Source organism: Ursus arctos, unplaced genomic scaffold (genome assembly GCF_023065955.2).
Source record: "Ursus arctos isolate Adak ecotype North America unplaced genomic scaffold, UrsArc2.0 scaffold_4, whole genome shotgun sequence".
NCBI classification, from domain to species: domain Eukaryota; kingdom Metazoa; phylum Chordata; class Mammalia; order Carnivora; family Ursidae; genus Ursus; species Ursus arctos.
This window is the reverse complement of record NW_026623056.1, coordinates 25559656-25582826: the sequence shown is the minus strand read 5'-3', so window position 1 is coordinate 25582826 and position 23171 is coordinate 25559656. Positions and strand designations below refer to the sequence as shown.

The 23171-nt window shown below is 47.6% G+C and overlaps 1 long non-coding RNA gene across 1 annotated transcript; it reads right to left on the bottom strand.

Annotated features, from left to right (window-relative positions):
- Positions 1-11648: 11648 nt before the first annotated feature.
- On the bottom strand, positions 11649-22948 carry LOC130542644 (uncharacterized). The gene is made up of 2 exons (XR_008957341.1): positions 22703-22948; positions 11649-21725 (listed from the first exon to the last, which is right to left on the bottom strand). It is a non-coding gene; the product is annotated as an uncharacterized LOC130542644 (long non-coding RNA).
- Between the last annotated feature and the right edge of the window lie 223 nt (positions 22949-23171).

Sequence of the window (23171 nt, the reverse complement as noted above, 5' to 3'; positions counted from 1 at the left end):
ACTCCCTGAGCTGGTATTTCCAGGCTTTTGTTCTCTGTAGGCTTTCCCTGCGGTTTGCTGTGCCTCTTCTGAGAGTCAGAGCAGCAGCGGCCAAATTTCAGCCTCTGTCACAGAACAGAGGGATTGCGGCCCGTTCTCTACTAATGTTCTGGCCACTTTAACTCTGTTTCTGTTGGTGCTGCTCAACCCTGCAGCGTCCCGGGATGTGCGCCCCACACCCGGCGTCCCAGCCCTCACTTCCAGGGCCGGCGCGTCTCTGTCCTTTGTGTTTCTAATGCCGCCAGCCCCAGCCGCCAGCCGCCCCGCGCGCGCACCCGGCTCACGGTCTCAGTCTGCTGTTTTGCGGGTGCCGTCCGCGAGCCCCGCCCGCTCTCCCATGCAAGTGGCTACCGCTTCCCGGCGCCCGAACACGGCGGCTCCCTCCCCCTTCCGTTTATCTTCCGATATCTGTGCACAGTTTCATGGCTCCCCGCTTCATACCTCAATACTCAGCGCTGGAGATGTTCATTTGTAGAGATCCAGATGCGTCTTCCTGCGTCTCAGGCTGGTTCTGTGGTTGTTTAGGCTGTTCTGGTACCTATCCAGCTCGACTCAGGGGGACCGGCTGAAAACGGTGTCTCCTACTCCTCCGCCATCTTAACTCCTCTCCAGAAACCTATTTCTTTTTCCTCAAATTTCATTCATCATGATGAATAATTCAATTTTCTTGTGGGTGATCTTTTCAACTACTTAATCTCTGCCTCTTTTATGGTTTTGTATTGCTAACATTTAAACATGTTGGAAACCTTCCCTGTCTCCAACCTACATTCAACCTCTATTTACTGTCTTATCTCTCCCTAATTCTGCCTCCTTCAGTAGTCCCTGAAGACCCCCACAGGATAGAAAGGTCATTCTAATCTCTTCTGCCCAGGGACCAGCAGCTTCAGCCTGGCTGAAGAATTGCAAATCTCAGACCCCACCCCAGACCTCCTGAATCAGAAGCTGACATTTAACAAGACCTCCCAGGAGATTCATGTTACCATGAAAGTCTTAAGAAACGTGCTCTGACATAATGGTACAATGGCTTCTCCTAGTTTCTCTTACTGACAGGGCAGTCTTCTAGTCCCATACAAGAGCTGTTGAAAGAAGTTCTAGGGTGTTTGTCTGTGTGTGTGTAAGAGAGGGAGACAGAAAGAGAGGCAGAGACATAGAGCAGGCCTGGGAATTGCACCCATGGGCATAAGCCTTTTCAGCATCCCAGGGCAATTATCATAAGTGATCTGGCACGCCGTGGAAGTCAAGCTCTCCAGGTCCTGGGGCTGGGAAAGGGCGTGTCCTGAGGTAGTATGGGGAGGACGGCAGAGCAGAGAGTAGAAGAGAGAGTTTCCCGGGACGCCCACCTGGTGGTTTGCTTCAACCAACTGCAGATCGTGGCTCCTAAAGGGCCTGAACTGCAGGGGAGGGGACGCTGGCTGGTTAATTATCTCCAGACTTGATGGTTCGCAGCTGCTGGAGGCAGGATTTCCTCTAGTTTTCTTGGGATGTTGAATCTGGTTAAGAAGACTGAGGCACCATGACTGTGTGTGCACACATGTGTCTTCTGTGGAATCTGTCCCAGCTTTGGCGGGTAGGGGGGAGTGAGGACAAATTAGGACTCCCTGGGGCACCTGGGTGGCTCAGTCGTTAAGTATCTGCCTTTGGCTCAGGACATGATTCCGGAGTCCTGGGATCGAGCCCCACATCAGGCTCCCAGGGGAGCAGGGAGCCTGCTTCTTCCTCTCCCACTCCCCCTGCTTGTGTTCCCTCCCTCACAGGCTGTCTCTCTCTCTGTCAAATAAATAAATAAAAATTAAAAAAAAAGTTAGGACTCCCTGGGGGAAGTTCACTGTGAGCTCCATAAGAGAAGTTAGTGATGAATCAAAGGTGTCCTCAACGTGAATCTCAGCTGCAGGATGGTGTCATCATCTCCTGACACAGAATTGATCCCCTATGCTTCTCCAGGGAACTCCAAATGGAACCAGGGAAAATGAAACCAGCAGCACAGAGTGCACAGCTGTCTTTCCTACTGACCCTTAAGGTTCGTATGAGCAAGAACTATGATGCAGAACATCTTTTTATCTCTGGAATATAGATTGGGTCAACTTCAAAGAAGCTTGCATATCAAAAGCATTTTGCCATTAAGTTTTACAAGTGAGACCAGAAGCCATCACTTAAGACAGTGCTAGAGAGAGTGACTTGATGGGACAGCTCTGACAGGACCAAAGGGGGGAAGACCAAAGAGTGTGATTAATTGGCTGCTTTATAGACAGGAGAGGAATGGAGGCTGAAGAGTCACAGACCTGGGAAAGAATCTTTGAAGAAGTAAATGAGAAGGAGAATAACATTTACTGAACCTCTGCCACTGGCCAGACACTGTGTCGAGCGCTCTACAGCCACATTTCTCCAACTTTCGTGTGCTCATGAATTAGTTAAGAGACCGAGCTGGGCTTCAAGTGCAGATCTGTTGGACTCTGGAGGTCATACCCAAATATACCACACTGTCTTATGGTCCCCCATAAAGTAAAGCAAATGCTAATGTGCTTACCAATCACTGAGGATCTTGTTTAAAGGAAGATTCTGATTCAGAACATCTGGGGTGAGTCCCAAGAATCTGCATGTCTATCATGTTCCCAGGGGGTGCTGCTACTGCTGGTCCATGGGCTCCAGTTGCAAAAGCAAGACCTTAGAGATAGTCTGTTCTAGTGATTCACAACCTTGAAGGCACACCAGCTTTATCTGGGGTTCCCAGGCCTGGATGATTTTTAGAACCTCTCTAGTTTGTTCTGATATTCCGCCAGGATTGAGAATTGCTAACCTGGCCCCCTGGTTCTCATTCAGAGTGTGGGCATGGAGATGTTGTGTAGGTGGGGGGCAGGATATGACTCATAACAGAACCATCTTTGGAGTTGTTTCAAACTGTGTATCTGTGGATACGCACAGTTTCCAAACTATACATGCCCCTCTGTTTTGAGAGTCAGTGTGTTTTCTAAACATACACCCTTCTGCCTACTTCCTCTTGACACAGAGGGACACTAAAGTCATTAGTATGGGCCAGCTAGCCTTGGAAGAATCAGACATAATTCAAGAAACCAGTAAGAATATTTTTAAAAATTGTAGTCAGTGTCTTCAGAGATCAAGAGGGTAGCAAGAGTAGACTTGTTTCCCAGATGTGAAAAGTTATCTGAAAATAAGAACAAAGGTAATTTAGAAATTCCAAGTATGACTGATGAAATAACAAAAATCTAGTGGGATAGCTGAATAATGTAATGGACAAGACAGAGATCCAAACTGGTGATTTGGAAAGGAAGGCTCCAGAATATAGAGCAAAAAGATAAAATATCAGAGAAAAGTCAAGAGACAGGGAAGACAGATCAGAATTTCCCCAATAGGAGTTTTAACAGAAAATGGACATTTAAAAAAAATTAAGGAAGCATTTCCTCAGCTGAAGAAAGCAGGAGTCTTCAGATTGAAATAGTCCACAGACTGTCAAGAAGGGGGGTGCCTGGGTGGCTCAGTCATTAAACGTCTGCCTTTGGCTCAGGGCATGATCCCAGAGTCCTGGGATCGAGCCCCGCATCGGGCTCCTCCACTGGGAGCCTGCCTCTTCCTCTCCCACTCCCCCTGCCTGTGTTCTGTCTCTCGCTGGCTATGTCTCTCTCTGTCAAATAAAGAAATAAAATCTTAAAAAAAAAAAAAAGAATGTCAAGAAGGATTTATAAACCAAAGACCAACATTCAGACACATTCTTATTCAATGACAGAACTCTTAGGGATAGAAAAAAATGCACAAAAGCTTATAGGGCAAGGAAAAATTGGTACCTTGAAAAATACCAAGATTCAGACTGATGTGAGATTTCTTCTCACCAGCTGTCCTGGATGCTAGAAGCCCGGAGTGTAGTGTCCTCAGAGTTCTGAGGAGAAATGGTTTTTAGTATAGAATATAGAATTTTATACCTTGCCAAACTGTCCACAGAGGGGGTACCCAACATCGTCGTTTTCAGGGCTAGAAGCAGTTGCGGTGTTACTCTATTAGCTTCCGGTGGCGGCCGTAACAAACCGCCACAAACTTGGTGGCTTAAATCCAGAGAATCGATTCTCTCACTGCTCCGGAGGACAGAATTTCGAAATCAGCATCACTGGGCTGAAAACAAGATGTTGGCAGGGCTCACCCCCTCTGGAGGCTCTAGGGGAGAAGCCAGTCTTGCCTCTTCAAGCCTCTGGTGGTAACCGGCGTCCTTTGGTGTGTGGCTGCGAATGTCTCTCTGCTCCATCTTCATATCTCCTGCTCGTGTCTGTGTGAAAAATCTCCGTCTGCTCGGCTCTTATAAGCACACGATGATTGCATTTAGGGCCCATTTGGGTAATCCAGGCTAACTGCCCCATCTCAAAATCCTCAACTTAATTACATCTGCGAAGACCCCTGTTTTGCCATATAAGGTAACATCCACAAGGTTCCAGGGATTAAGATGTGGATGTCTTTACCAGTCACCAACCATACACGGGAAATGAAGACGACTCTAGCAAAACTAAAAAAGAATTTAAAAAGAGGATGACATGAGAGACCAAAAAAAAAAAAAAAAAAAAGGAAAAAATAAAGTACAGCTGGAGTTGACCCAGAAGAAGTAGGAGAGCTGAAAGGGAGCGCTGAGTCTCCACTAGACTCTGCTCCATAGAAAAGCCTCCTTCGAACGTCAGAGGCATCACGGCAGTGAATTACATTTCCTCTGCCCTGTGGGTCCAGTCGTATTATTTGGATCTGCAGGGAATAGGGTTCCTATAGTCACAATGCTGTTTATCGGTTTTCAACCTTTAGGATTACATTGTGGACAAAATGTGGAAACTTACAGAGTGCAAGTGTTATCAACCTTGAAATTGTAAATATATATATATAATAAAATTGAGAGATCGTGAGAGAGAGGTAAAAAGAAGAGGTTCACTGCTTTCTTCAACATTCAGAGTGGGGACTTCATGAAGGAGACAGCTTTTAGGTACACTATTAACAGTACTATGACAGGAACTGCTAAAAGAACTTCAAAAAACAATATAACCGGAGGGGGAGGTCACAGTGTGTGGAGAGGCAAAAAACAGCGGCAGCTGCCTTCCTAACCCTCCACGCTGGACTGTCAACAATCAAGGTCTAGTGGTGTTTTCAAAGTTTACAGTAGAAATGGCCATAAGAAATAACGTAGGAACTTCCACCAGAAGTGTCCTCTGGGGAGTGACCCTGGGTTTGGAGGAAGATGGGTGGGGAGAGATTTTACTCTTTGCTTTAGATTCTCTTTTGCTATTTTGAATATTTTAAACTAGCTCCATGGGTGACAGTTACAGTTTTTTAAAAAAAAAAACAAGTTTAATAACGCTAATAAATATAACACTTTAAAACAGAGCAAGTGGCCTGAGAGATCCCAAGTTTTTTGCCATATGGTGTGTTCCAGGACTCCTTCTGAAGGGCACAGGACAGTGACGTCCAGAGGCAAGAAAGGAGGGGAGTGGGTCGTGAAGTCACGTCCCCTGGGGGAGGGGAGAAGCATGGGAGGCAGGTCAGCCTAGAGAAAAGAAGCCCTATGGGGACCAAGAGCCTTCATCAAACATTTAGAGGCTGCCATGGGACCAGAGGGCACAGATTTATTTTCTGAGGCCTTAAAGGTTGGAATGAGGACCAAGTGGGACCTTTAGGAAGACCTGAGCTCTCTGTAAGGAGCACAGAGACAGAATGAGTGTCCTCAGGAGGTAGTGAGTTCCCCATCACTGGAAGTGTTCTAGATCACTGTTTGCAAGGCCGGCCTAGAGGGTCAGCACAAAAGGCAGAAAGAACATTCGTTTGGCAAGAGAAGGCTGTGGAGGCTGGCGCTTGTCAATGCTCTGCAGTGGTGTGACATTGAGCGAGGCAAATGCCTTCACCTCCGAGCTTCCCACACCTGCAAATAGGATTCCTAACCGCTAGGTTGTCGTGTGGTTGCAAAGGCTTATGGGAAAGAAACACTACGGGAGGGGAAAGCCAGCTGGAATAGTGCCTGACATTTCCTGCGTGTTGACTAAATGGCAGGTGTCATTACGGAGGGCATGGGATGGCACGTGAGAGGGAATGAGCCAGATCACCCGTATGCCCCTCCAGCCAGAGAGTCCTAACCTTTGGAAGCCGAGACTTGGCCTGGACACTGAGCTCAGAGGCACGGTCTGAAAGCCAGAGCCCTCCGAGCCCTGAGCCCCCCATTCCTCCTCTACTGTGGGGACCACCAGGCCAGGTCTGAGATGGCCTCTTTCCCACCTTGCCAGCCGGAGCCTGAGGAAGTTCTGGCTATTACTGTGAGTCAGGGATTATCTGGGAGAAGGGGCTCCTTGGCCAGGTGGGTGACAACACAATCTGGGGTGCCCCTTCAAAGAAGCGTTGGGAGGCTCAGGAAAGTACTCTGACGTAAGACCTCGGAAAGCCCTGGGCAATAGCACCCCTGCCGTCGGCCAGCCAGCGTGTGGCAGCCAGCCCTCGTCTGCACCCCTGGGACCCGCAGATTCCCATCCCAGCCTGCGTCCCTCTTGCTGTCTGCCCCAGCGGGCAGCGTGGAGGGTGCCCAGGGCCGTGATGGCACATTCTCAGCCACAGGCGTCATGGCACAGCTCTGATGGATTCTGTAGCCCAGACGTCCGGGCAGACGCCTTACTCTCCCAGGGCCATGATCCTGAGCCATTTATAAAGGCAGTTCCACATAATCACCCCTGCGGGGACACGACCCACAACACGGCCAGAAGCCTACCCCCCACACCCTCTGCCCCACAGCCAACCTCACACTGGAAGAGGAGATGATGAGATGTTTTATTTTCCTTCTAAAGGATTTAACTGTGAGTAGCCCTGTTCCAACAGAGCCCCTTCCTCCCACGGGAAGGCAATGTTGTCCTTGTCAAGGCAAGGTCCTTGGTGCGAGGACCCGGGGTGTTCAGCCAGGGCCCAGCCCATTTTCAGAAGCCTTGGGTTTGGCCGTGGCTGGCAAGGGCAGGCCTTGGGCACATCACCACAAGAGGTTTCGGGGGACCCAAGGAACATCAGTGACCTCTTCTAACCCAATCAATTCATAAGCAAAATCTTCTTTAAAAAACATCAGTAGAACCCTGGTAACAGAGAAGTCCCCTCACTTGCTGTCACTCCCTGGGAACCGGAGTTGGTTCAGCAGATGTTGGGTGACCCTGACTGCCTTGAGGGAAGGGGGAGAACGTGGAAGGGGGAGATTGAAGGAAGGTAGGAGGCTTTCCGGTTGTCCCCTTTTCGTTGTTTTCTGGAAGGCTGTCAATTTCCTGAAGGTCAGATACCCCACGTTCATGTATTCACTGTGCATGTTTGAGCTACATGAACTTGGGGGATTTACACTGTAGGGATTCCCCCCCCCGTGGCTCCTTCTCAATAAGGGCGGTGTAGACAGGGAGTTCGCTTTCCGCATCCGGCTGTTTGCCAGCACCCCTCCCCCGAGAGTTCATGTCCGATGGCCTTCCCTAAGTGGTAGTGTGGTGTGGCCACTACCAGATGGTGGGGGTGGGGTTCTGGAGGGCAGCGATCTTATCACTGGGTGCCCTCCCTCCACCCCCTCCAAGAACTAACCAGCAGCTGACATACGGTTTACTGAATAAGGATTAATATGTAACAAATGAACATACATCCCCATTTCATGGTCTTGCAAAACACAGGGACAGGGAATCCCAGAGGTGACTGGGGGGCAGGCAAACGACTGGTGCTCTGAGGCCAAGCATAAGAGTCGTGGTGAACAGTACAGGCTCCGGAAGAGGTAAGCCTGGGCTTAAATCCTGGTCTACACTCAATGGCCATGTGACCTTGGCCATGATGCTGAACGGCCCGGAGCCTCGGTTGCCACATCCGCAAGGTGGGTCTAGCAACAGCTGAGAGGTACAGAGGGAGTGCAGGTGAAACGCCAAGCATGGCTCCTGGCTCCCAGTGAGTGGTGACCAGTGCCACTGGGCTGTGTGGGATCTGGGCATGCACGCAGACACACACACACACACACACACACACACACACACACACACACACGGTTTTCAAAATGCTTCAGTAAAGGAGTTAGAAAAAATAATTATTACTACAAGACACTAAACTAATTAACTTGTTAGTGTCATTCAGGCCACCAAGCCCCTTAAAAGAGGGGGTGAGGTACTGAGGGGTGAGTAGCAGCCACTGTGAATCTTCAAGTGGGGCAGCTCGAATCAGGGCTGGTGTTCCCCCCTCAGACCACCCTTCTCTCCTTACACACACGTATCTGCCCGCCCCAGACAGAGTCGGGCTGACGGTGAGAGAAATGAGGGGCGAGTCCACACCTGCACCGGGTGCCCTGCACAGAGCAATCCACAGGAATGAACCATGCCACCACAGACACACTTGAACTTGAGTGGGTGTGGTCCTCGGGGACCCCAGAAAGGGGCCTGGGAGTGGCTGATGAGAGCAGGAGGTGCTAACCGCAGGGGTGGGACCTCAGACAAACGGGTATGCACTAGCCAAGCCTGGGAATCAGCATGGGAGGGAGGTGACGGGAAAGAAGGGTTGGGAGAAGTATCCGGTTCTATCACTGAGGCTGCAATCATGGCATTTGGCTGTTTCGTCCCATGGTGCCTCCCTGACGTGCTGACCACTCTGCTACAACCTGATTTTAGGCCCTCACCTCCTCCCCCCTGGTCTGACAAAACCCTCCTAGTTGTTCTCCCTGCCTCCAGACGGGGCCCGCAGCCCTCTTGGCAGCACCCCCAGCTCCCAATCCTATTGTCACGGACCTGACCTGATCACTTCCAGACCTTCGGGCCTCAACATGCCCCATCTCTCTCAAGGAGACTAGGAAATGGTTATTCAGTGAGTGGGTGAATTAGCTAGTGAACAGGTGGACAGTTCGGCGATGCACACGGAGGTGGGGGTTTGGACCTCGGATGTCAGGGAGCCAGGAGAGCTTGTAGGCAGGGAAGGACAGAGCCAAAGCTGTTAGAAATCAGAGGTTGAACGGAGAGGAGGAGACACTGGAATCAGGAGGTCTGGGCTCCGACCCCTTGCCCTGTGATGGGAGTCAGAGGACGGCCTCTGCCCTCTTCTCTGTCTGGCTTAACACGTTTTATGAGTTCCTTCCCTGTGTAGTTTTCCGGGCGTGCTGAAGATCCCTGGGGACATTGGTTGTGAGTGTTGTGACAATCCTGCCAAATAATCTAAGAGACAGAGAGGCTGAAGGAACCCCAACCAACCTCGCCCACATACATACAGTCCCGTAGGGGTGTGGCAAACCCACACGCCCCAGTGTGGCCCCTTCTCTGGCACAGCTCAGGAAGGCCTCTCGCACACGCCTGAGCTCAGATTAGACGGGGCCGCTAACAGCAAGGTTAGAAGAGGAAGAAGCTGCTTCCTCCATTTCAGCAAATACTACAGGAAAACTTGCTTAGAATCCTCCTCTTTCCCAGGGCCAGGCTGGAGCTTGGCAGCTAGACGGTGGCCCAAGCCCAGGGCAAGCCATTTTGTTAGGAGAGGATGAGCATAGCAGGAGGGGGTAAGGACTGGGCATCTCATCCATCCGGGGCCTCTCGAGTCTCCCCCACGCCTCCCTGTATTGAGGCCTGCCAGGGTAATGGGTTTATTCGAGTCCCCACAAAGGATGGGACCCGGGCTGAGAGCCCCCCGACCAAGACAGACCTCTGCTTACATTTGCCAGGGACCTATTTCCATATCATGATGTTAGGTGAGCCTGCTGGTTGGTTCTTCAAGATTTCCAAAGACTGACACAGTCAGAGCATATCAAAAACTAGTCCTTCACAGCTTGTTGATTAATTACATATACAGTTTATATAAAATCAGCAGGCGCTATGTACTGAAGTTAAGCGGTGTGTTTGGAATGATAACCAGGCTAGACATACAAAATGGCATCACACACATACTAAATGTTTGTCCAATAAATACAACAACTCCCGAATGTTTTCAGGGCTGAAAGGAGAGCGTGGAAGGAAGAGGACACTCCAGGACGGGGGTGCTTGGTGTGCAGGCAGAGGCCACACAGCGACGTGAGGCTCTGGGTTATCCGAGCAGAGGGAGAGGGACGCAGGCAGGAGCGCCCAGCAGCCAGGGGACAGCAGGGCGGCCAACAAGCCCTCCAACAGGAGGCAAGTTAGAAGAGGTGGAGGAGGGAACGTCGAGTCCAGCCGAAGGGGAGACTGGTTGTATCTGAGTGTCCCCCACACACTAGGCCCTCCGCTCAGCGTTTCCACGCGTGATCTACTGATGCTCAGACCCCTGGGAGGGGTGACGCCTCTGTCGCCGCCACGTCTAGGCATCAGTGAAGAAACGGAGGCTCAGGGAGCTGAAGCAGCTTCCGCGAGTCCCAGGAGGCGGTCCGGCTCCAAAGCCGGCATGCGGACAGCCCGGTGCGCTGTCTCCGCCAGGGACGGGGCACCAGAGCGCGCACTTTCCTTGGGTCTTGCTCCAGGGTTTTTTTTTTTTTTTTTTTTTTTTTTTTTTTTTTTTGAGAAGAAGGCGAACATTTGTCATGTGTGTTTATTTATATATTTGTGCTAAAATAATAAAGATTTCCGTTTATAGGAAGCCTACTTGACTGGGATTGCTTGAGGAAATTGCCCTTGACCTCTACAGCTTGAGCTGGGGCCGTGTCTCAATTCCAGGCCGAGTACCTAGGAAGGATGGTTCTCCCCTATAGAATCAGCCTTCACAGCCAAACCAAAGAGTGATAGCAAGCTTCCCGGGAGGTTAGGAATTCATAATCACAGAGGCCTTTTAAAAATGTTAAATTATATTTTGGGTAGGAACCCCTTATCGGATATATCATTTACAAAATTTCTCCTATTCAAGTAGTTTGCCTTTTTGTTTTGTTGGTGGTTTTCTTCCCTCTTTCTTTTACTGTAGTCCCAATAGTTTATTTTTGCTTTTGTTTCCCTTGCCTCGGGAGGCACATCTAGAAAACTGTTCCCATGGAAAATGTCAAAGAGCTTACTGCCTATGTTTCCTTCTAGGAGTTTTATGGTTTCAAGTCTCACATTTAGGTCTTTAATCCATTTTGAGTTTATTTTTCTGTATGGTGTAAGAAAGTGGTCCAGTTCCCCTAGAACCATTCTCAACATCAAAAAAAAACCCCACAAATAATCAGATTAAAAATGGGTGGAGGCACTCTGGAAAACAGTATGGAAGTTCCTCGAAAAGTTAAGACTAGAGCTACCCTATGACCCAGCAATTGCACTACTAGATATTTACCCAAAGGCTACAAACATAGTGGTCCTAAGGGCACCTGCACCCCAATGTTCATAGCAGCAATGTCCACAATAGCCACACTATGGAAAGAGCCCAGATGTCCAACGACAGATGAATGGATCAAGCAGGTGTGGCGTATATACACACAATGGAATATTACTCAGCCGTCGGAAGAATGAAATCTTGCCATTTGCACATGGATGGAACTAGAGGGTATTATGCTAAGTGATATAAGTCAGTCAGAGAAAGACAAATACCATATGATTTCACTCATATGTGGAATTTAAGAAACAAAACACGCATATAGGGGAAGGGAAGGAAAAATAAAACAAGACAAAATCAGAGAGGGAGACACACCTTGAGGGCATTACACTAAGCAAAATAAGTCAGACAAAGACAGGAACTACGTGATCTCAGTTATATATAGAATCTAAACAAAAAACCAACAAGAAACAAAAAACCCCCAAGTTCATAGATACAGAGACCACATTGGTAGTTGCCTGAGTCAGGGAGTGGGGGCTGGGCACAATGGGTGAAGGGAGTCAAAATGTAGACATTTCCAGTTATAAAGTCAACGAAACCTGGGGTTTAGTGTGCAGCATGGTGACTATAGTTAATAATACTGTATTGCGTATCTGAGAGAGTAAATCTCAAGAGTTCTCACCACTAGAAAAACAGTTTTGTTAATACACGGCAATAGTCGTTAGCTAGACTTACTATGGTGACCATTTTGCAATATACACAAATATTGAATCATGCTGTATACCTGAAACTATTATAATGCAATTATACCACAAAAAAATAATAAGAAAGAAAGAAAAGAGTTAAAATGAAGCCATTAGGATGGATCTTAATCCAGTTGGACTGGAGTCCTTATAAGAAAAGGAGATCTGGACCCAGGGTGCACAGCGGAAGGCCATGTGAGGACCAGCAGAAGGTACCACCTACAAGCCAAGGAGAGAGGCCTCAGACGAAACCAGGACCCTGCTGACGCCTTGATCTTGGACTTCGGTCTCCCGAGCTGTGAGACAATACATTTCTGTTGCTAAGCCACCCAATCCATAGTAATTTGTTATGGAACCCCAGCAAACGAGCACAAGTTTCCAACAGGGAGAAGCAGTAGAGGAGAACATGGGTAGTTTCAGCCCCAGACCATCCATTTGTTCCTCCTCCCCGTTCGTTCATCCCTTCCCCAGCGAACATACGCAGAGCCCCATCCAGTCTGCATCCAGCTCCAAATTAAGGACCGTCACGTGCATTGGAGCAGGCAAAGGTTTTTTACGACTGGGCTCCCGGCTTCTTTGGCGATATGATTCTCTCAAAAACTGACGAGGCTTCTATTCTGTCTGCTTCTAGTCAATTTCATGTGCCAGTAATTGTACCCCAATTTATTTGCCAGGTCACAAGGCTCAGGTGCTTTATTTATTTGTTTATTTTTTTGCTTCCTCGTGCCACTATTTCTCAGCTTCATGGCGGCCGCCTTAAGACGGTCAGGCTTTGGTAGAAGGCATAGCCTATGGACTGATTTTTGCTGATTCACTGTATTTAGCTGAGCAAATTCACTGGGTCTACACTGCTGACGCTTGTTGTTAAATTCAGACGTTGGACAGTGTCTGGAATGAAACCTTCGACGGATTAAACCTTGGAGGCTGGTGGACTGTGTGTTCCAGCAGTTAGCAGACACTGACCAATACAGTGAGTGATTTTATCTGGGGAGGGAGAAGGACAGATGCCAAAGGGAAAGATGGTTTCCTAGAGGAGGGAGTTTTTATAGCTTTACTGAGGAACCATTGATAAATAAAACTGTAATATATTTAAAGTATCCAACCTGGTGGCTTGATATATGTGTACATGGAGAAAGGACGTCCCCACCAAGTTAATGCACACATCCATCACGAGGAGGTACTTTTTCCCCACTGCTGCAAGGACCTGGATTTCTGACTCTGTTTCATTTCCTTTCATCTTACAGGCCGGCCGGTTCTTTCCTGAGCTCATCTAATTCTTGGGCTATCTGGTTGAATGCAGCCAATAACAGTCAAGACAGCGCATTAATATTCTCATTCCCCTCCTCTGCTGGAGGGGTGAGGAAAGGTGCTGTGATGGGATGAGGGAAGGAGTACGTCCCCTGGGGCTCACGCAACAAGGCCAGGGTCCTGCAGGCCCGCTGTCTCCCACTGACATCAGTGTGATCCGTCAGGAGGGTCACCTGACCAGGATCCAGCAACCCAGTAATGGGGACGAGGAGATAGTACTTGAATTTATTGAGATCCAACAGGCGGCCTGCACTCTTCCAGTCCAGGGCAGCCCACTCTTCCAGCCTCCCGCTATTACGTACTGGGGAGCCCGTGGTTTAGACTGGTGTCTGGGCTCGGCCACTGACTGAGCACCATCTCTCACAAACTCCCTCAGGTCTCAACGTCCCAGCCAAGCTGGACCATGTCCCTCTTCCCCGCACATTGCTCCCCTTTGCTCATGCAACCTGCACGGCCTTTCCATGCTCTCCTAGCACGTCCTAATTCTGCCCAGCCCGAATTCCACTTTCCCTGCAGGACCCTTCTGGGCCCTCTGCAGCTAGAAGTGTTGTGTACCCCCACTTAGTGCCCAAAGGGGCTGACCTCTGAAAACAGGAAGCCTGTCCCCTTCCTGTCTCACCTTTCCCTTCCACTCTCCACCCCATATCGGTGCAGCGTCTAGGCCATGCTGAACACCAGTTAACTTGGGGTGAGCACTGGGGCTGAGCACTGGGAGCCCAGACCACCCAGGGAGCCAGCCCATCGCATTAAGGAAGGCTGCAGAAGACAAGGACAGAAGTGGCGTCAAAGTCCCCGTCATCTCCCAGCGAAGGCAGAGACCCTATCTTCAGGAGAGTCAGCTGGGATGACGCACCATGTGTTCTGGGCTGTCGGCTGTCCCCAGGGGTCATCCTTACCCCTGGAAAGGCTGTGCTTAAGTCATGGTTCAGAGGAAAATGTACAACCCAGACCAAGGCTGGCTCTTGGCAGAAGCAGCGGCAGGAGAGGCCAAAGGCATTTGTTGGGAGGGGAAGCGGCCCAGGAAGCCTGTTCACTGCTGCTTCTCCCAGGGGATGGGCAGCGCTATGCCTCCACTTTCAGCTTCTCTTCCTTTCCTGTTTGCCTTGAAACAGCCCCAGTCTGGGCTGATGCTGGACCTCAAGCGCCCCACTGAAGTCTGTTGGGGAGCAGGGAACCACACTGAGGATCGGGGAACAGCCGACCTGGATGACAGGCAGCCCTCGGGACGGTGAAGCAGAAGGCTGGTCTTGAGCCGCACCTCTTTGGGGGCAGAGCTTTTTGTCCTTTCCCCTTATGAGGCTACTCTTTTCCCTGCCAATACCCAGGGCGTCTGAGTGACAGGGGCGCCCGTGATAGTAAGAGCTATTATTCCCCGACGTCTACAATGCCCAGGCACCGTTCTAAGAGCTGCACGTCATCAACTCATTTCAATGCTCCCAGCAGTATTGGGAACTGGTCTCTATTTCCATCCCCACTTAATAATTAGGGAAGCTGAGGCACGGAGAGATTGAGTAATTTGTCTAAGATCACACAGTTAATAAGTGGGATTTGAACCCAGGACTGTCAATTCCAAAGGCAGTATTAATTGTGTTCTTTTTGCCCAGTATTCAAAATGCCACTGACGTCAGCTGGGAAGACGCTTGTGCTGCCCTGAACAAGTCACCTTGCCCTCCCGGCCCTCTTTCCTCGTCAGGAGGAGGGAGGGGATATTGGCCAGCAATTGCCGTGAGAATTCATCACGGGCATTTTGCAAAGTGCTTGGAGGAGGAGTGAGAGCCAGAAAACATCTGCGTAGAAGCGGCCTGGCCAGGGCCGGTACCAAACCCCCTGGGTGCTGAGATGTTCCCTGAGGGCGCTGTGGATAAAGAAAAATGGGCTGGCAAAGCGGTCGCCAGAGCTGGGCACGCTGACGAATGAGGCCTTGGCTTGTTCCCGCTGATGATGTCAATGGGTCTTCCTCCTTGTCTCCCAGGACTCGGTGCCCAATTTTCCATGAGAAATTAAATTAAGCAATAAAATAAGGAAGTCTAAATTTCATTAGCATTTCCGAGGAGAAGGAATCACTCTGGTAGATGCAACCCCTAGGCCCCCTGTAGCTTTTCCCCAGCATCTCACTGCTTCATTCAGCTTCTCACTACCAAGCTCGGCTGCTGCCTCTTTCCCAGTGTCCCAGTCCCAGCCTCGAATTCCATTCTGAATTCCTGAGCGAGGCACTGCACGCACCAGAGACAGGCAGCGGTTCCTTCGGGAAAGCGTCTGACCTGGTCACCATCTTCCTGCCTGTCAGACGCAGATTTGGTTTTGGTTGGTAGAAATGTTTCCTTAGCCTGGAGGGACAAATAGATACATACTGACTCACGGCTTTTCTAGGTGACCACGTTTTTAACAGCAAAGCCTGCTCCCAGAAGAGTTTAGAGCACGTGACTTCTTATTTTTTGGAATGACGGGAACTTTGAGTTGGAAGTGACCCCAAACTTCATGTAGTTTGACTGCTGTTGACGTTTGAGTCTTTTCTATCGCATTCCCAGCAAGTGGCTGTCCAGCTTCTCCTTAGATGCCATCACTAATGGGGAACTCACTCTATCTCCAGGTCAGCTCAGATGGAGAGGGCAAGTCTTCAGTGTTCTCACAGCCAGACTCTAACTGCTCTGGCCGAAACTCACTGCAGTGAAAATCAGGACCAGGGATCCACGAGCATCTGCTGAGCTAATCGCACAAAGGGGCTCAGCACTGACCCCTCAGATGTCAGGTCTGCGGGGCTCTTGCATTTCATCTGGTCTGGCTGCTTTACTTTATAGAGGCAGAAGCAACTCCCCTAGATGTGGTCACAGGGGCAGAGTCTTCCTCTGATTACACCGACAGCTAACACCGGCTGAGCCCTTATTACGTTCCAGGAGCTTTGATGATTGCTTGAAGCTGCGTGATTTCATTTAATCCAAGCCGTTATTATTAGACACTTGCAAGATGGGTATTACTCATTTAAACAAATGAAGTGGCCAAGACTCAAAGAGGTGAAATAATTTGCCCAAAGCCACAGAAGCTAATTCATGGCAGAGGCGGGACTTGAACCCATGCCTGTCTGGTTTTAAAACCCATGTTCTCAGCTCTTCTGCTAGACTCTTGATGCTACATCCAGCTTCACAGACGTTAAGAGTGTTGGATTTTCTTCTGTGGAAGAAATCGACTGGGACTTGTTACGGGGTTGTAAAGATTCATGTCAGGCTCTGAGTTCATGGACAATGTTGAGTTTGGGTCTATGCAAGTCAGAAGATGAGGGAACATACATCATCGAATGATAGAAACCTGGTCCAGCTAATAATTAGCTGCTTGTCTACACTTCTAGCCAGTTTTTCCCTCGCTGGTTTATATGTGTAGTTACAGTCTGAAGGCCAGAAAGGTACCTGTTATTCTCGTCAGGAGACTAATTTGTTTCATTTCCTGACTCATTTGATCTCCACGTGAGATCATGAGACGTAGGAGATGCTTAATATTTAGTTTACAAGCACAGATCTCCCAAAAGTTTTTTGTTTTTTTAATTTGGAGTGAGAAATTACTGTTTAGCTGGAAAAGAAGTTAACATGATCTTATTTAAAACAATGGAAAGAACGTCTTAGCAATTATTTAAAATTAATTTTCCCTAAGGCTAAACTTCTGTTAAATCAAAGCTACAACTTGAGAATCTAGCTGTGGGAATTGATCTATTATGGAGAGACCACCTTTGGGTTCTTGAGTTTTTCAGTGCTGACTTAATTAAGTTTTAGAGCATCCCAAGGCACTTGTCAAAGCTCTCAGGTCCTCTCCCATCCCTTCCCAAGAAAGGCAGGACGGGAAGTTGGCAAAGCTTCTGCATTTCCATTTGGTTTCTCAGACAAAATCTGCTGGGTTGGAAGGTGGGATTTCTTATTAGTTAGAGGCCACTTGGCTAAATAATTTTTCGCCTTGCCCTGAAGCCATATCACCCTCTGCTGTTGATTTTACTGTTACGCCCTGATGGAGCCGCCTTTCAGAAAAGAGAATCTTCAGCATGTAGGAGGCCGAATCTCTCTTTTCCTCCTCCCGCCATCTCGGAGAGTACTTTTCACCAAAGCTCCATGTCACTTTTCACACAGGGCTGGTGCTGCTGGGCTGGGGCACAGTGGTTCTGACCAAGGGCTGGGGCTTCCTTTCATTGCCATTCTGGCCATCTGGAAACATTCAACAGATTTGTTTGTGCAGTGAATACCCACAGTATGTGCATTCATGGATATTTATAGCTATTTTCATGAATCTTTGGACTCTATCAATGTATATTCATTGGATAACTATGTAAAAGTGAAATTTATAAGTCAAATGGCAATTTCTTTTAATAATTATGATATACATAAAATTGCTGTCTCAAAAGACTGCATCAGTTCAAACTCCCACTAAGAGTTTCTGACTCTATGGTCTATTTCCCCCCTACCTTTGTCAACACTGGGTAATATCAGACTTTCTCATCCTTACCAATCAGAAAGTGAAACATGGTGTTGGGTTGTTTAAACTTGTACTCTCTTATTTAGGAGTGAGGTTGAAAATCTTTCCATGTATTTATTGGTCATTTGTTTTTATTTTTCTGTGGACTTCTACTCATGTCCTTTGCCCATTTTTTTTGGTGTGTTTTTATTGAACTGTAAGAACCACTGACCTATGAAGTTGATATGTTAAAATGTAATGTGTTAGTATTGATGCCCTCCTCCTGGCTGCTCTCTCCATGACACATGTGATGTCCACTGACCTGAAATTAAAGCAGACAGAGAAGTCTTTGGTTTCCGTTACCCGCACACTGCCTTTGAGACTTGATCGTCTACAGCCATGAGAATTCAGTATTCCTGATGATCTCTGGTTCCAAAGGAAACAGACTATCAAGAGATGCAAAGACTTAAACGAGAATGTGAGGTGCTATGAAACCAAGCCATCCTGGATCCAATCTGTTATGACAAGAATGCAATCCATATCAAAAAACCCTTCCTTTTATCATTCTAACCCAGCTGGTAGAAATCATTCCTGTTCGTAGCTGCTTGGGATGGCTAAAAAGTGCAGCCTTAGAAGCAACCTTGCTTTATATCTCCCTTAATTGTTCTTGGTGTTTAATATTCAGTATCACATATTCTCCTGTATTCTGAGCAAATCAGACCAAAAATAAGATGTGTGACTTGCAGCTAGCCGAAGATCCTTGTGCTGCTTGCTTGAATTTGGATAGCCATCCCACATGCCCAGTGATCCCAGCAGGATTCTTTATTGATTTCTCAATGGAGTATATTTCTCAATGCACTGTGATTGTCTTATCACCCTCCTCGTCCTATTTACCTGATGGGGACACATATATCTTTTGATGTGATCATCTGTGTTTTCAGAACAGGAGATTTGAGTACCTAATTGGGAATTGAGATATCTGGATTTCCTACACACACACACACACACACACACACACACGCACCTGATTCTTGCTGTGTGCTGTGCCTGTGAATGCATTACTGACTCTATCCTTGTTTTGTCTGTCAACTTCTCTGTTGTTTGGGTGAGAACATATAATGAATTACGGCATTTGTAATGTCAGACACTGATGGGAAAAAATTCACTGTATTCTTCATCCCTGCTCCCTGCTACTGAAAACCAAAGATGAAGAGGAAATATTGAAGGAAGCAAGAAAAAAAGAGATATTAAATACAGTGGAACAAAGATAAGAATCATAGCTGGTCGCTCATAGGAAACTGTGTAAGCCAGAAGACAATGGCGGGGCGGGGGGGGCAATCTTTAAAGTGCTGAACCAAAACGGCACATTCAGAATTCTACAACTCGTGGGGAACAAACTTTCAGAAAATGAAGGAGAAAAAAAGGACTTTTTAAGACAAACAAAAGCTGGGAGAATTCATTACCAGCTGACCTGCATTCTAAGACTGGATAAAGTTTGGTGTTGGAAGTCTCATATTTGTTCCGCTTGAGGTTCTTGAAGATTTTTGGATATGTGGTTTGATGTATTTCATTATTTTTGGAATTTCTGGGCTATCTTCTCAAATATTTCTCCTGCCCTATTATTTTTCCCTTCTCCTTCTGAGATTCCAATTACTCATGTAAGAGATCATTTGATATTGGCACATAGATCTTAGATGCTTTCCTCCCTTTTTATCTTTTTTTCTGTTTCTGTTTCAGTCTGGGTAATTTCTATTGACCTATGTTTAGGTTCACGGATTCTTTCCTTGGCTTTCTCTAGTCTATCAATGAGCTGTCAAAGGCATTCTTCATCACCATTACAATATTGTTTATTTATAGCATTTCCAAAATTGATTCTTCCTTAGGTTTCCATCTCTTTGCTGAAAATCCCCATTTTTTTATGCATACTGTACACTTTTTCCATTAAACTCTCTAACTTCTCCATTGTAGCTATTTTAAATCTCTCGTCTGTTAGGTCCAACATCTGAGTCATCTTGGAATCTAGTTCTGTTGATTGCTTTGTTTCTTGACAGTTGTTTTTGTGTTGCTTTTTTTTTTCAGGGGTTTCATAATCTTTGATTAAATGCTGGACATCCTGTGCGGGACAGTAAATATGAAGGTAGATAATATTCCCGGAAATGGGCACACTTTTTTTCTGCTAGGCTTTATGTGTGGGGTTTAGAGTTAATCAGTTAGCCAAACTGGTTTGGGGGGGGGGGGGGGTCCTGTTGTTGCCATGGTTACCTTTAGTGCACTAGTGGCTTCAATTTCCTCTAGCTTTACTTTGTGCTTAGGGTAAGGGTTTTTCCGCAATGTTCCTGCTGCATCCTCAGCTTTGGGCCTTCCCTGTGCACCTCAGAGAGTGTCTTTGTTCATGCTCTTACTCCCCCTCAGCACTACACTGCTGTTCCTGGTGATTCAGTGTCTCTCAGCCTGGACAGCTGACTGGTAGTAAGGGCAGGGTCTTTTTTGTTGTCCTGATCCAGCCTCAGTCTTGGGCAGGTTCTAAGTGTCCCTTCGTTTGACATTTGAGCTTTCTCAGTAATCTTGCCCCTCCTCCCTGTGGCGCCAAACTCTGCCATGTATTTCAGCCTGTTCCCTTGCTTAAGAGAGTTTCCTGTTCTCCTCCCATGGGGGCAGAAGACCTCTAATCATCTGAACCCTAGATGATTTCCTGCCCCTCCTCAGAAGTATAGGTTTTCATCTTGTACTCTTTCCCCGGTTACAATGGGTTCCCTGGGGTGACAGGATTTGCCTTTCCCCTAGTGCCTTAAGGCCACAGGGAAGAAAGTTCTGGACAGTGCTTTATGTAGCATCAGCTGCTCCTGCCTTCATGACTGTACCAGTGAGGAAACTTTCTCCTGTTGTCCCACCTTCCTCTCCTCCCTACCTTTCTTGAGAGCACCTGGTGGACATTCTTGGAGAAGAGTCTATGAATATGTGAGAACTCCTCTTGTGCCTGTGGTTTCGATTGTGTCTGCAATTCCTATGCTAGCCCATACTCAAGCTCCAGTGATTTACTAAAATTGTAGCTGAATTCTTCTTACACCTGGTATGTCTTCCTCCCACACTCTGTCACAGAAGAACCAGTGCCCATATTGTCTCTTCTCTGAAGATCCTGTGTTTTCTTAGATTTCAGGCCACTTTGTTGCTTCGAAACCTCAGCTCTTTGATGGGTTTAGGAAAAGTTATAATTTTGGAGTTTGGCTAGCTTCTTGTTTTTCCTAGGGTAGAAGAAATACTATTTCCAGTTCCTCAGCACGACTCAGAAGTATTCAGCCTCTCTAGAGCTTTAAGCTTATGCACCCCTCTCATCTGCATGTTCCTTGGGGAGCCATGTCTTAGTTATTGATGTACCTTCAGTCCTTGGCATGAAGAGGGTATCACTAAATGTGGAATGAAATGGGCTTTGCAGCTGGCAGCCATGAGGTCAGTGAGGCAGCTAGAATTGTTGGCAAAGAGAGGGTGTTCCAGGAAGGACCAAAAACCATTGCAAAATTGTCATTGGAAACTTTCGTGCCTCAGATTCTTGTATCTGTGCCCATTTACACTTGCTCTCCCTCACAGGCTCTTCTCTAAAGTTAGGATCTCATTTGAGGCCATAGCTGTCAGAGGGGAATGGATGACTCTCACTTAGAGACTCTATCAAAGTTCGAGGACCCAGAGAATTTGAATTTATACAGCCACCAAGTTTTTACTAAGCTCCATCTTTGTGCCAGGCACTTCTAGGTGCTCCTTGATCCTAAGTCCATTTTGGGGGCTCTAAATGAGTCCAACTGAGTCTCTATGAGTTGGGATAATCTCACTCAATAAACAACCTCAAATTTTTAGTGGCCTCACCCAATCAACGTTTATTTCCCATTCATGGCAGAGTCCAATGCAGGCATCTGTGACAGCCTCCCGGGCTCTTTCGGTGTTGAGTTCTTCCTCTGCTAGGGCCTCTCCATGTAGCTGGTTGATGATTAAAGAGACCATGGAGAAGACACACCTACTTCTTACCTAACAACACAGAAATGAGACATACTGGTTTTATTATCTTACTGGTGAAAATTAATCCCCTAGTCCCCTCCTAGATGGAAGAGAACCTGGGAAACATGGTCCCTCACAGAGATACCGCTTTGTGGCAGCAACGTTATGCTCTAGAAGGGGAACGTCCATCTTTGCTGATGTTTGCCATCTCTGCCACGGTCTTGGAGAGATTGTATGGGCTGGTCAGTGCTGTTGATTGGTTGGTTCTAGCAAGGATTAGCCCTTGAAGACTCCATAGATATGCTTCACAATTATCTGGAGCTAGAAGACATTTGGCGTGTGGCCTTGGGAAGTTTGCTGTGTGAGATGGGGGAGGGTGTGAGCAGGAATACAAGTGATGTGTGAGATGGGGAGATTTGGGAGTATGAGTTAACCATTTCCCATGCTTTGGCTAGGCTGTGTGCTAGTTTGCCATACCAAGTGCAAATTCTTCTGTCGGGCACTTAAGATCCTTCTTAATCTTGTCCCATCATGCTTACCTAGGCTTTTCCCACTACTCTGCTTGCTTCCTCTGCTTGCATTACATACCTCACCCTCTTCCTTACAGAGCAGATCAATATTCAGTCATTCCATCCATTCATTGATTAAACATGGTGCCACTCTCCAGAGAAGCGCATAAGAACAAATAAGTCAAGTCCCATCCTCAGGAAGTTACCTTGCTTATGTGCACTGACCTTTCCAGAACGAGCCCTTGCTGGGAACTCAGAATGCTGATACCAGAAAGCTTCCTTCCATGGGGAAATATCTTTTCATTGCCCTGCCTACAGTAAGTCAATACTTACTGTAGATTCACTGATCTGGTTCTGGCACCAACACAAGAGCTCCTTCTACAGCTTTCCAGCAGTAGCCATCTAGTGTTTGTTAGTGATATGCCAAGGTCAGGGGTTTCACTACTCCCTGAGGCACCTGATAGCAAGAACTAAATCCTGTTTCCCTTTTGGTCTTACCTTGGTCCTTTGGGGCCACACAGTGTAAATCTGCCCTTGGCCCACAGGGGAGATCTTCAGAGATTGATGGGGTCTTCTCTTCAGAAAGACCTCTCACCAGACAACTCCTTCTTGATCTGAGACCCCACTCATCTCCAGTTCTATTAAGTACACTGTGGGGGAATCTCCAGCTTCCCTTCCCAAAACAACATGCCCGTTGTTCTCCTCAGATGCATCTGTTCACAGACCCGTGTCCCTGTGCTGAGTGAAAACAAAGCATGTGTTAAAATATAACCTGACTTGATCAGATAAAGCCAAAATTGGGTAAGAGAGGACTGTGAAAGACTCCCTGCAGACCCTTTGCCCTCTTGCTTTTGATAACTTTAAGAAGGATTGTGCCAACGTTTAAGCGTATTCAGAAATGGGCTGGCAAAATGTTAAACTGAGTTTTCTAGAAGTTTTCCATTTGTTTTTCTCCCTCTGCTTTGTC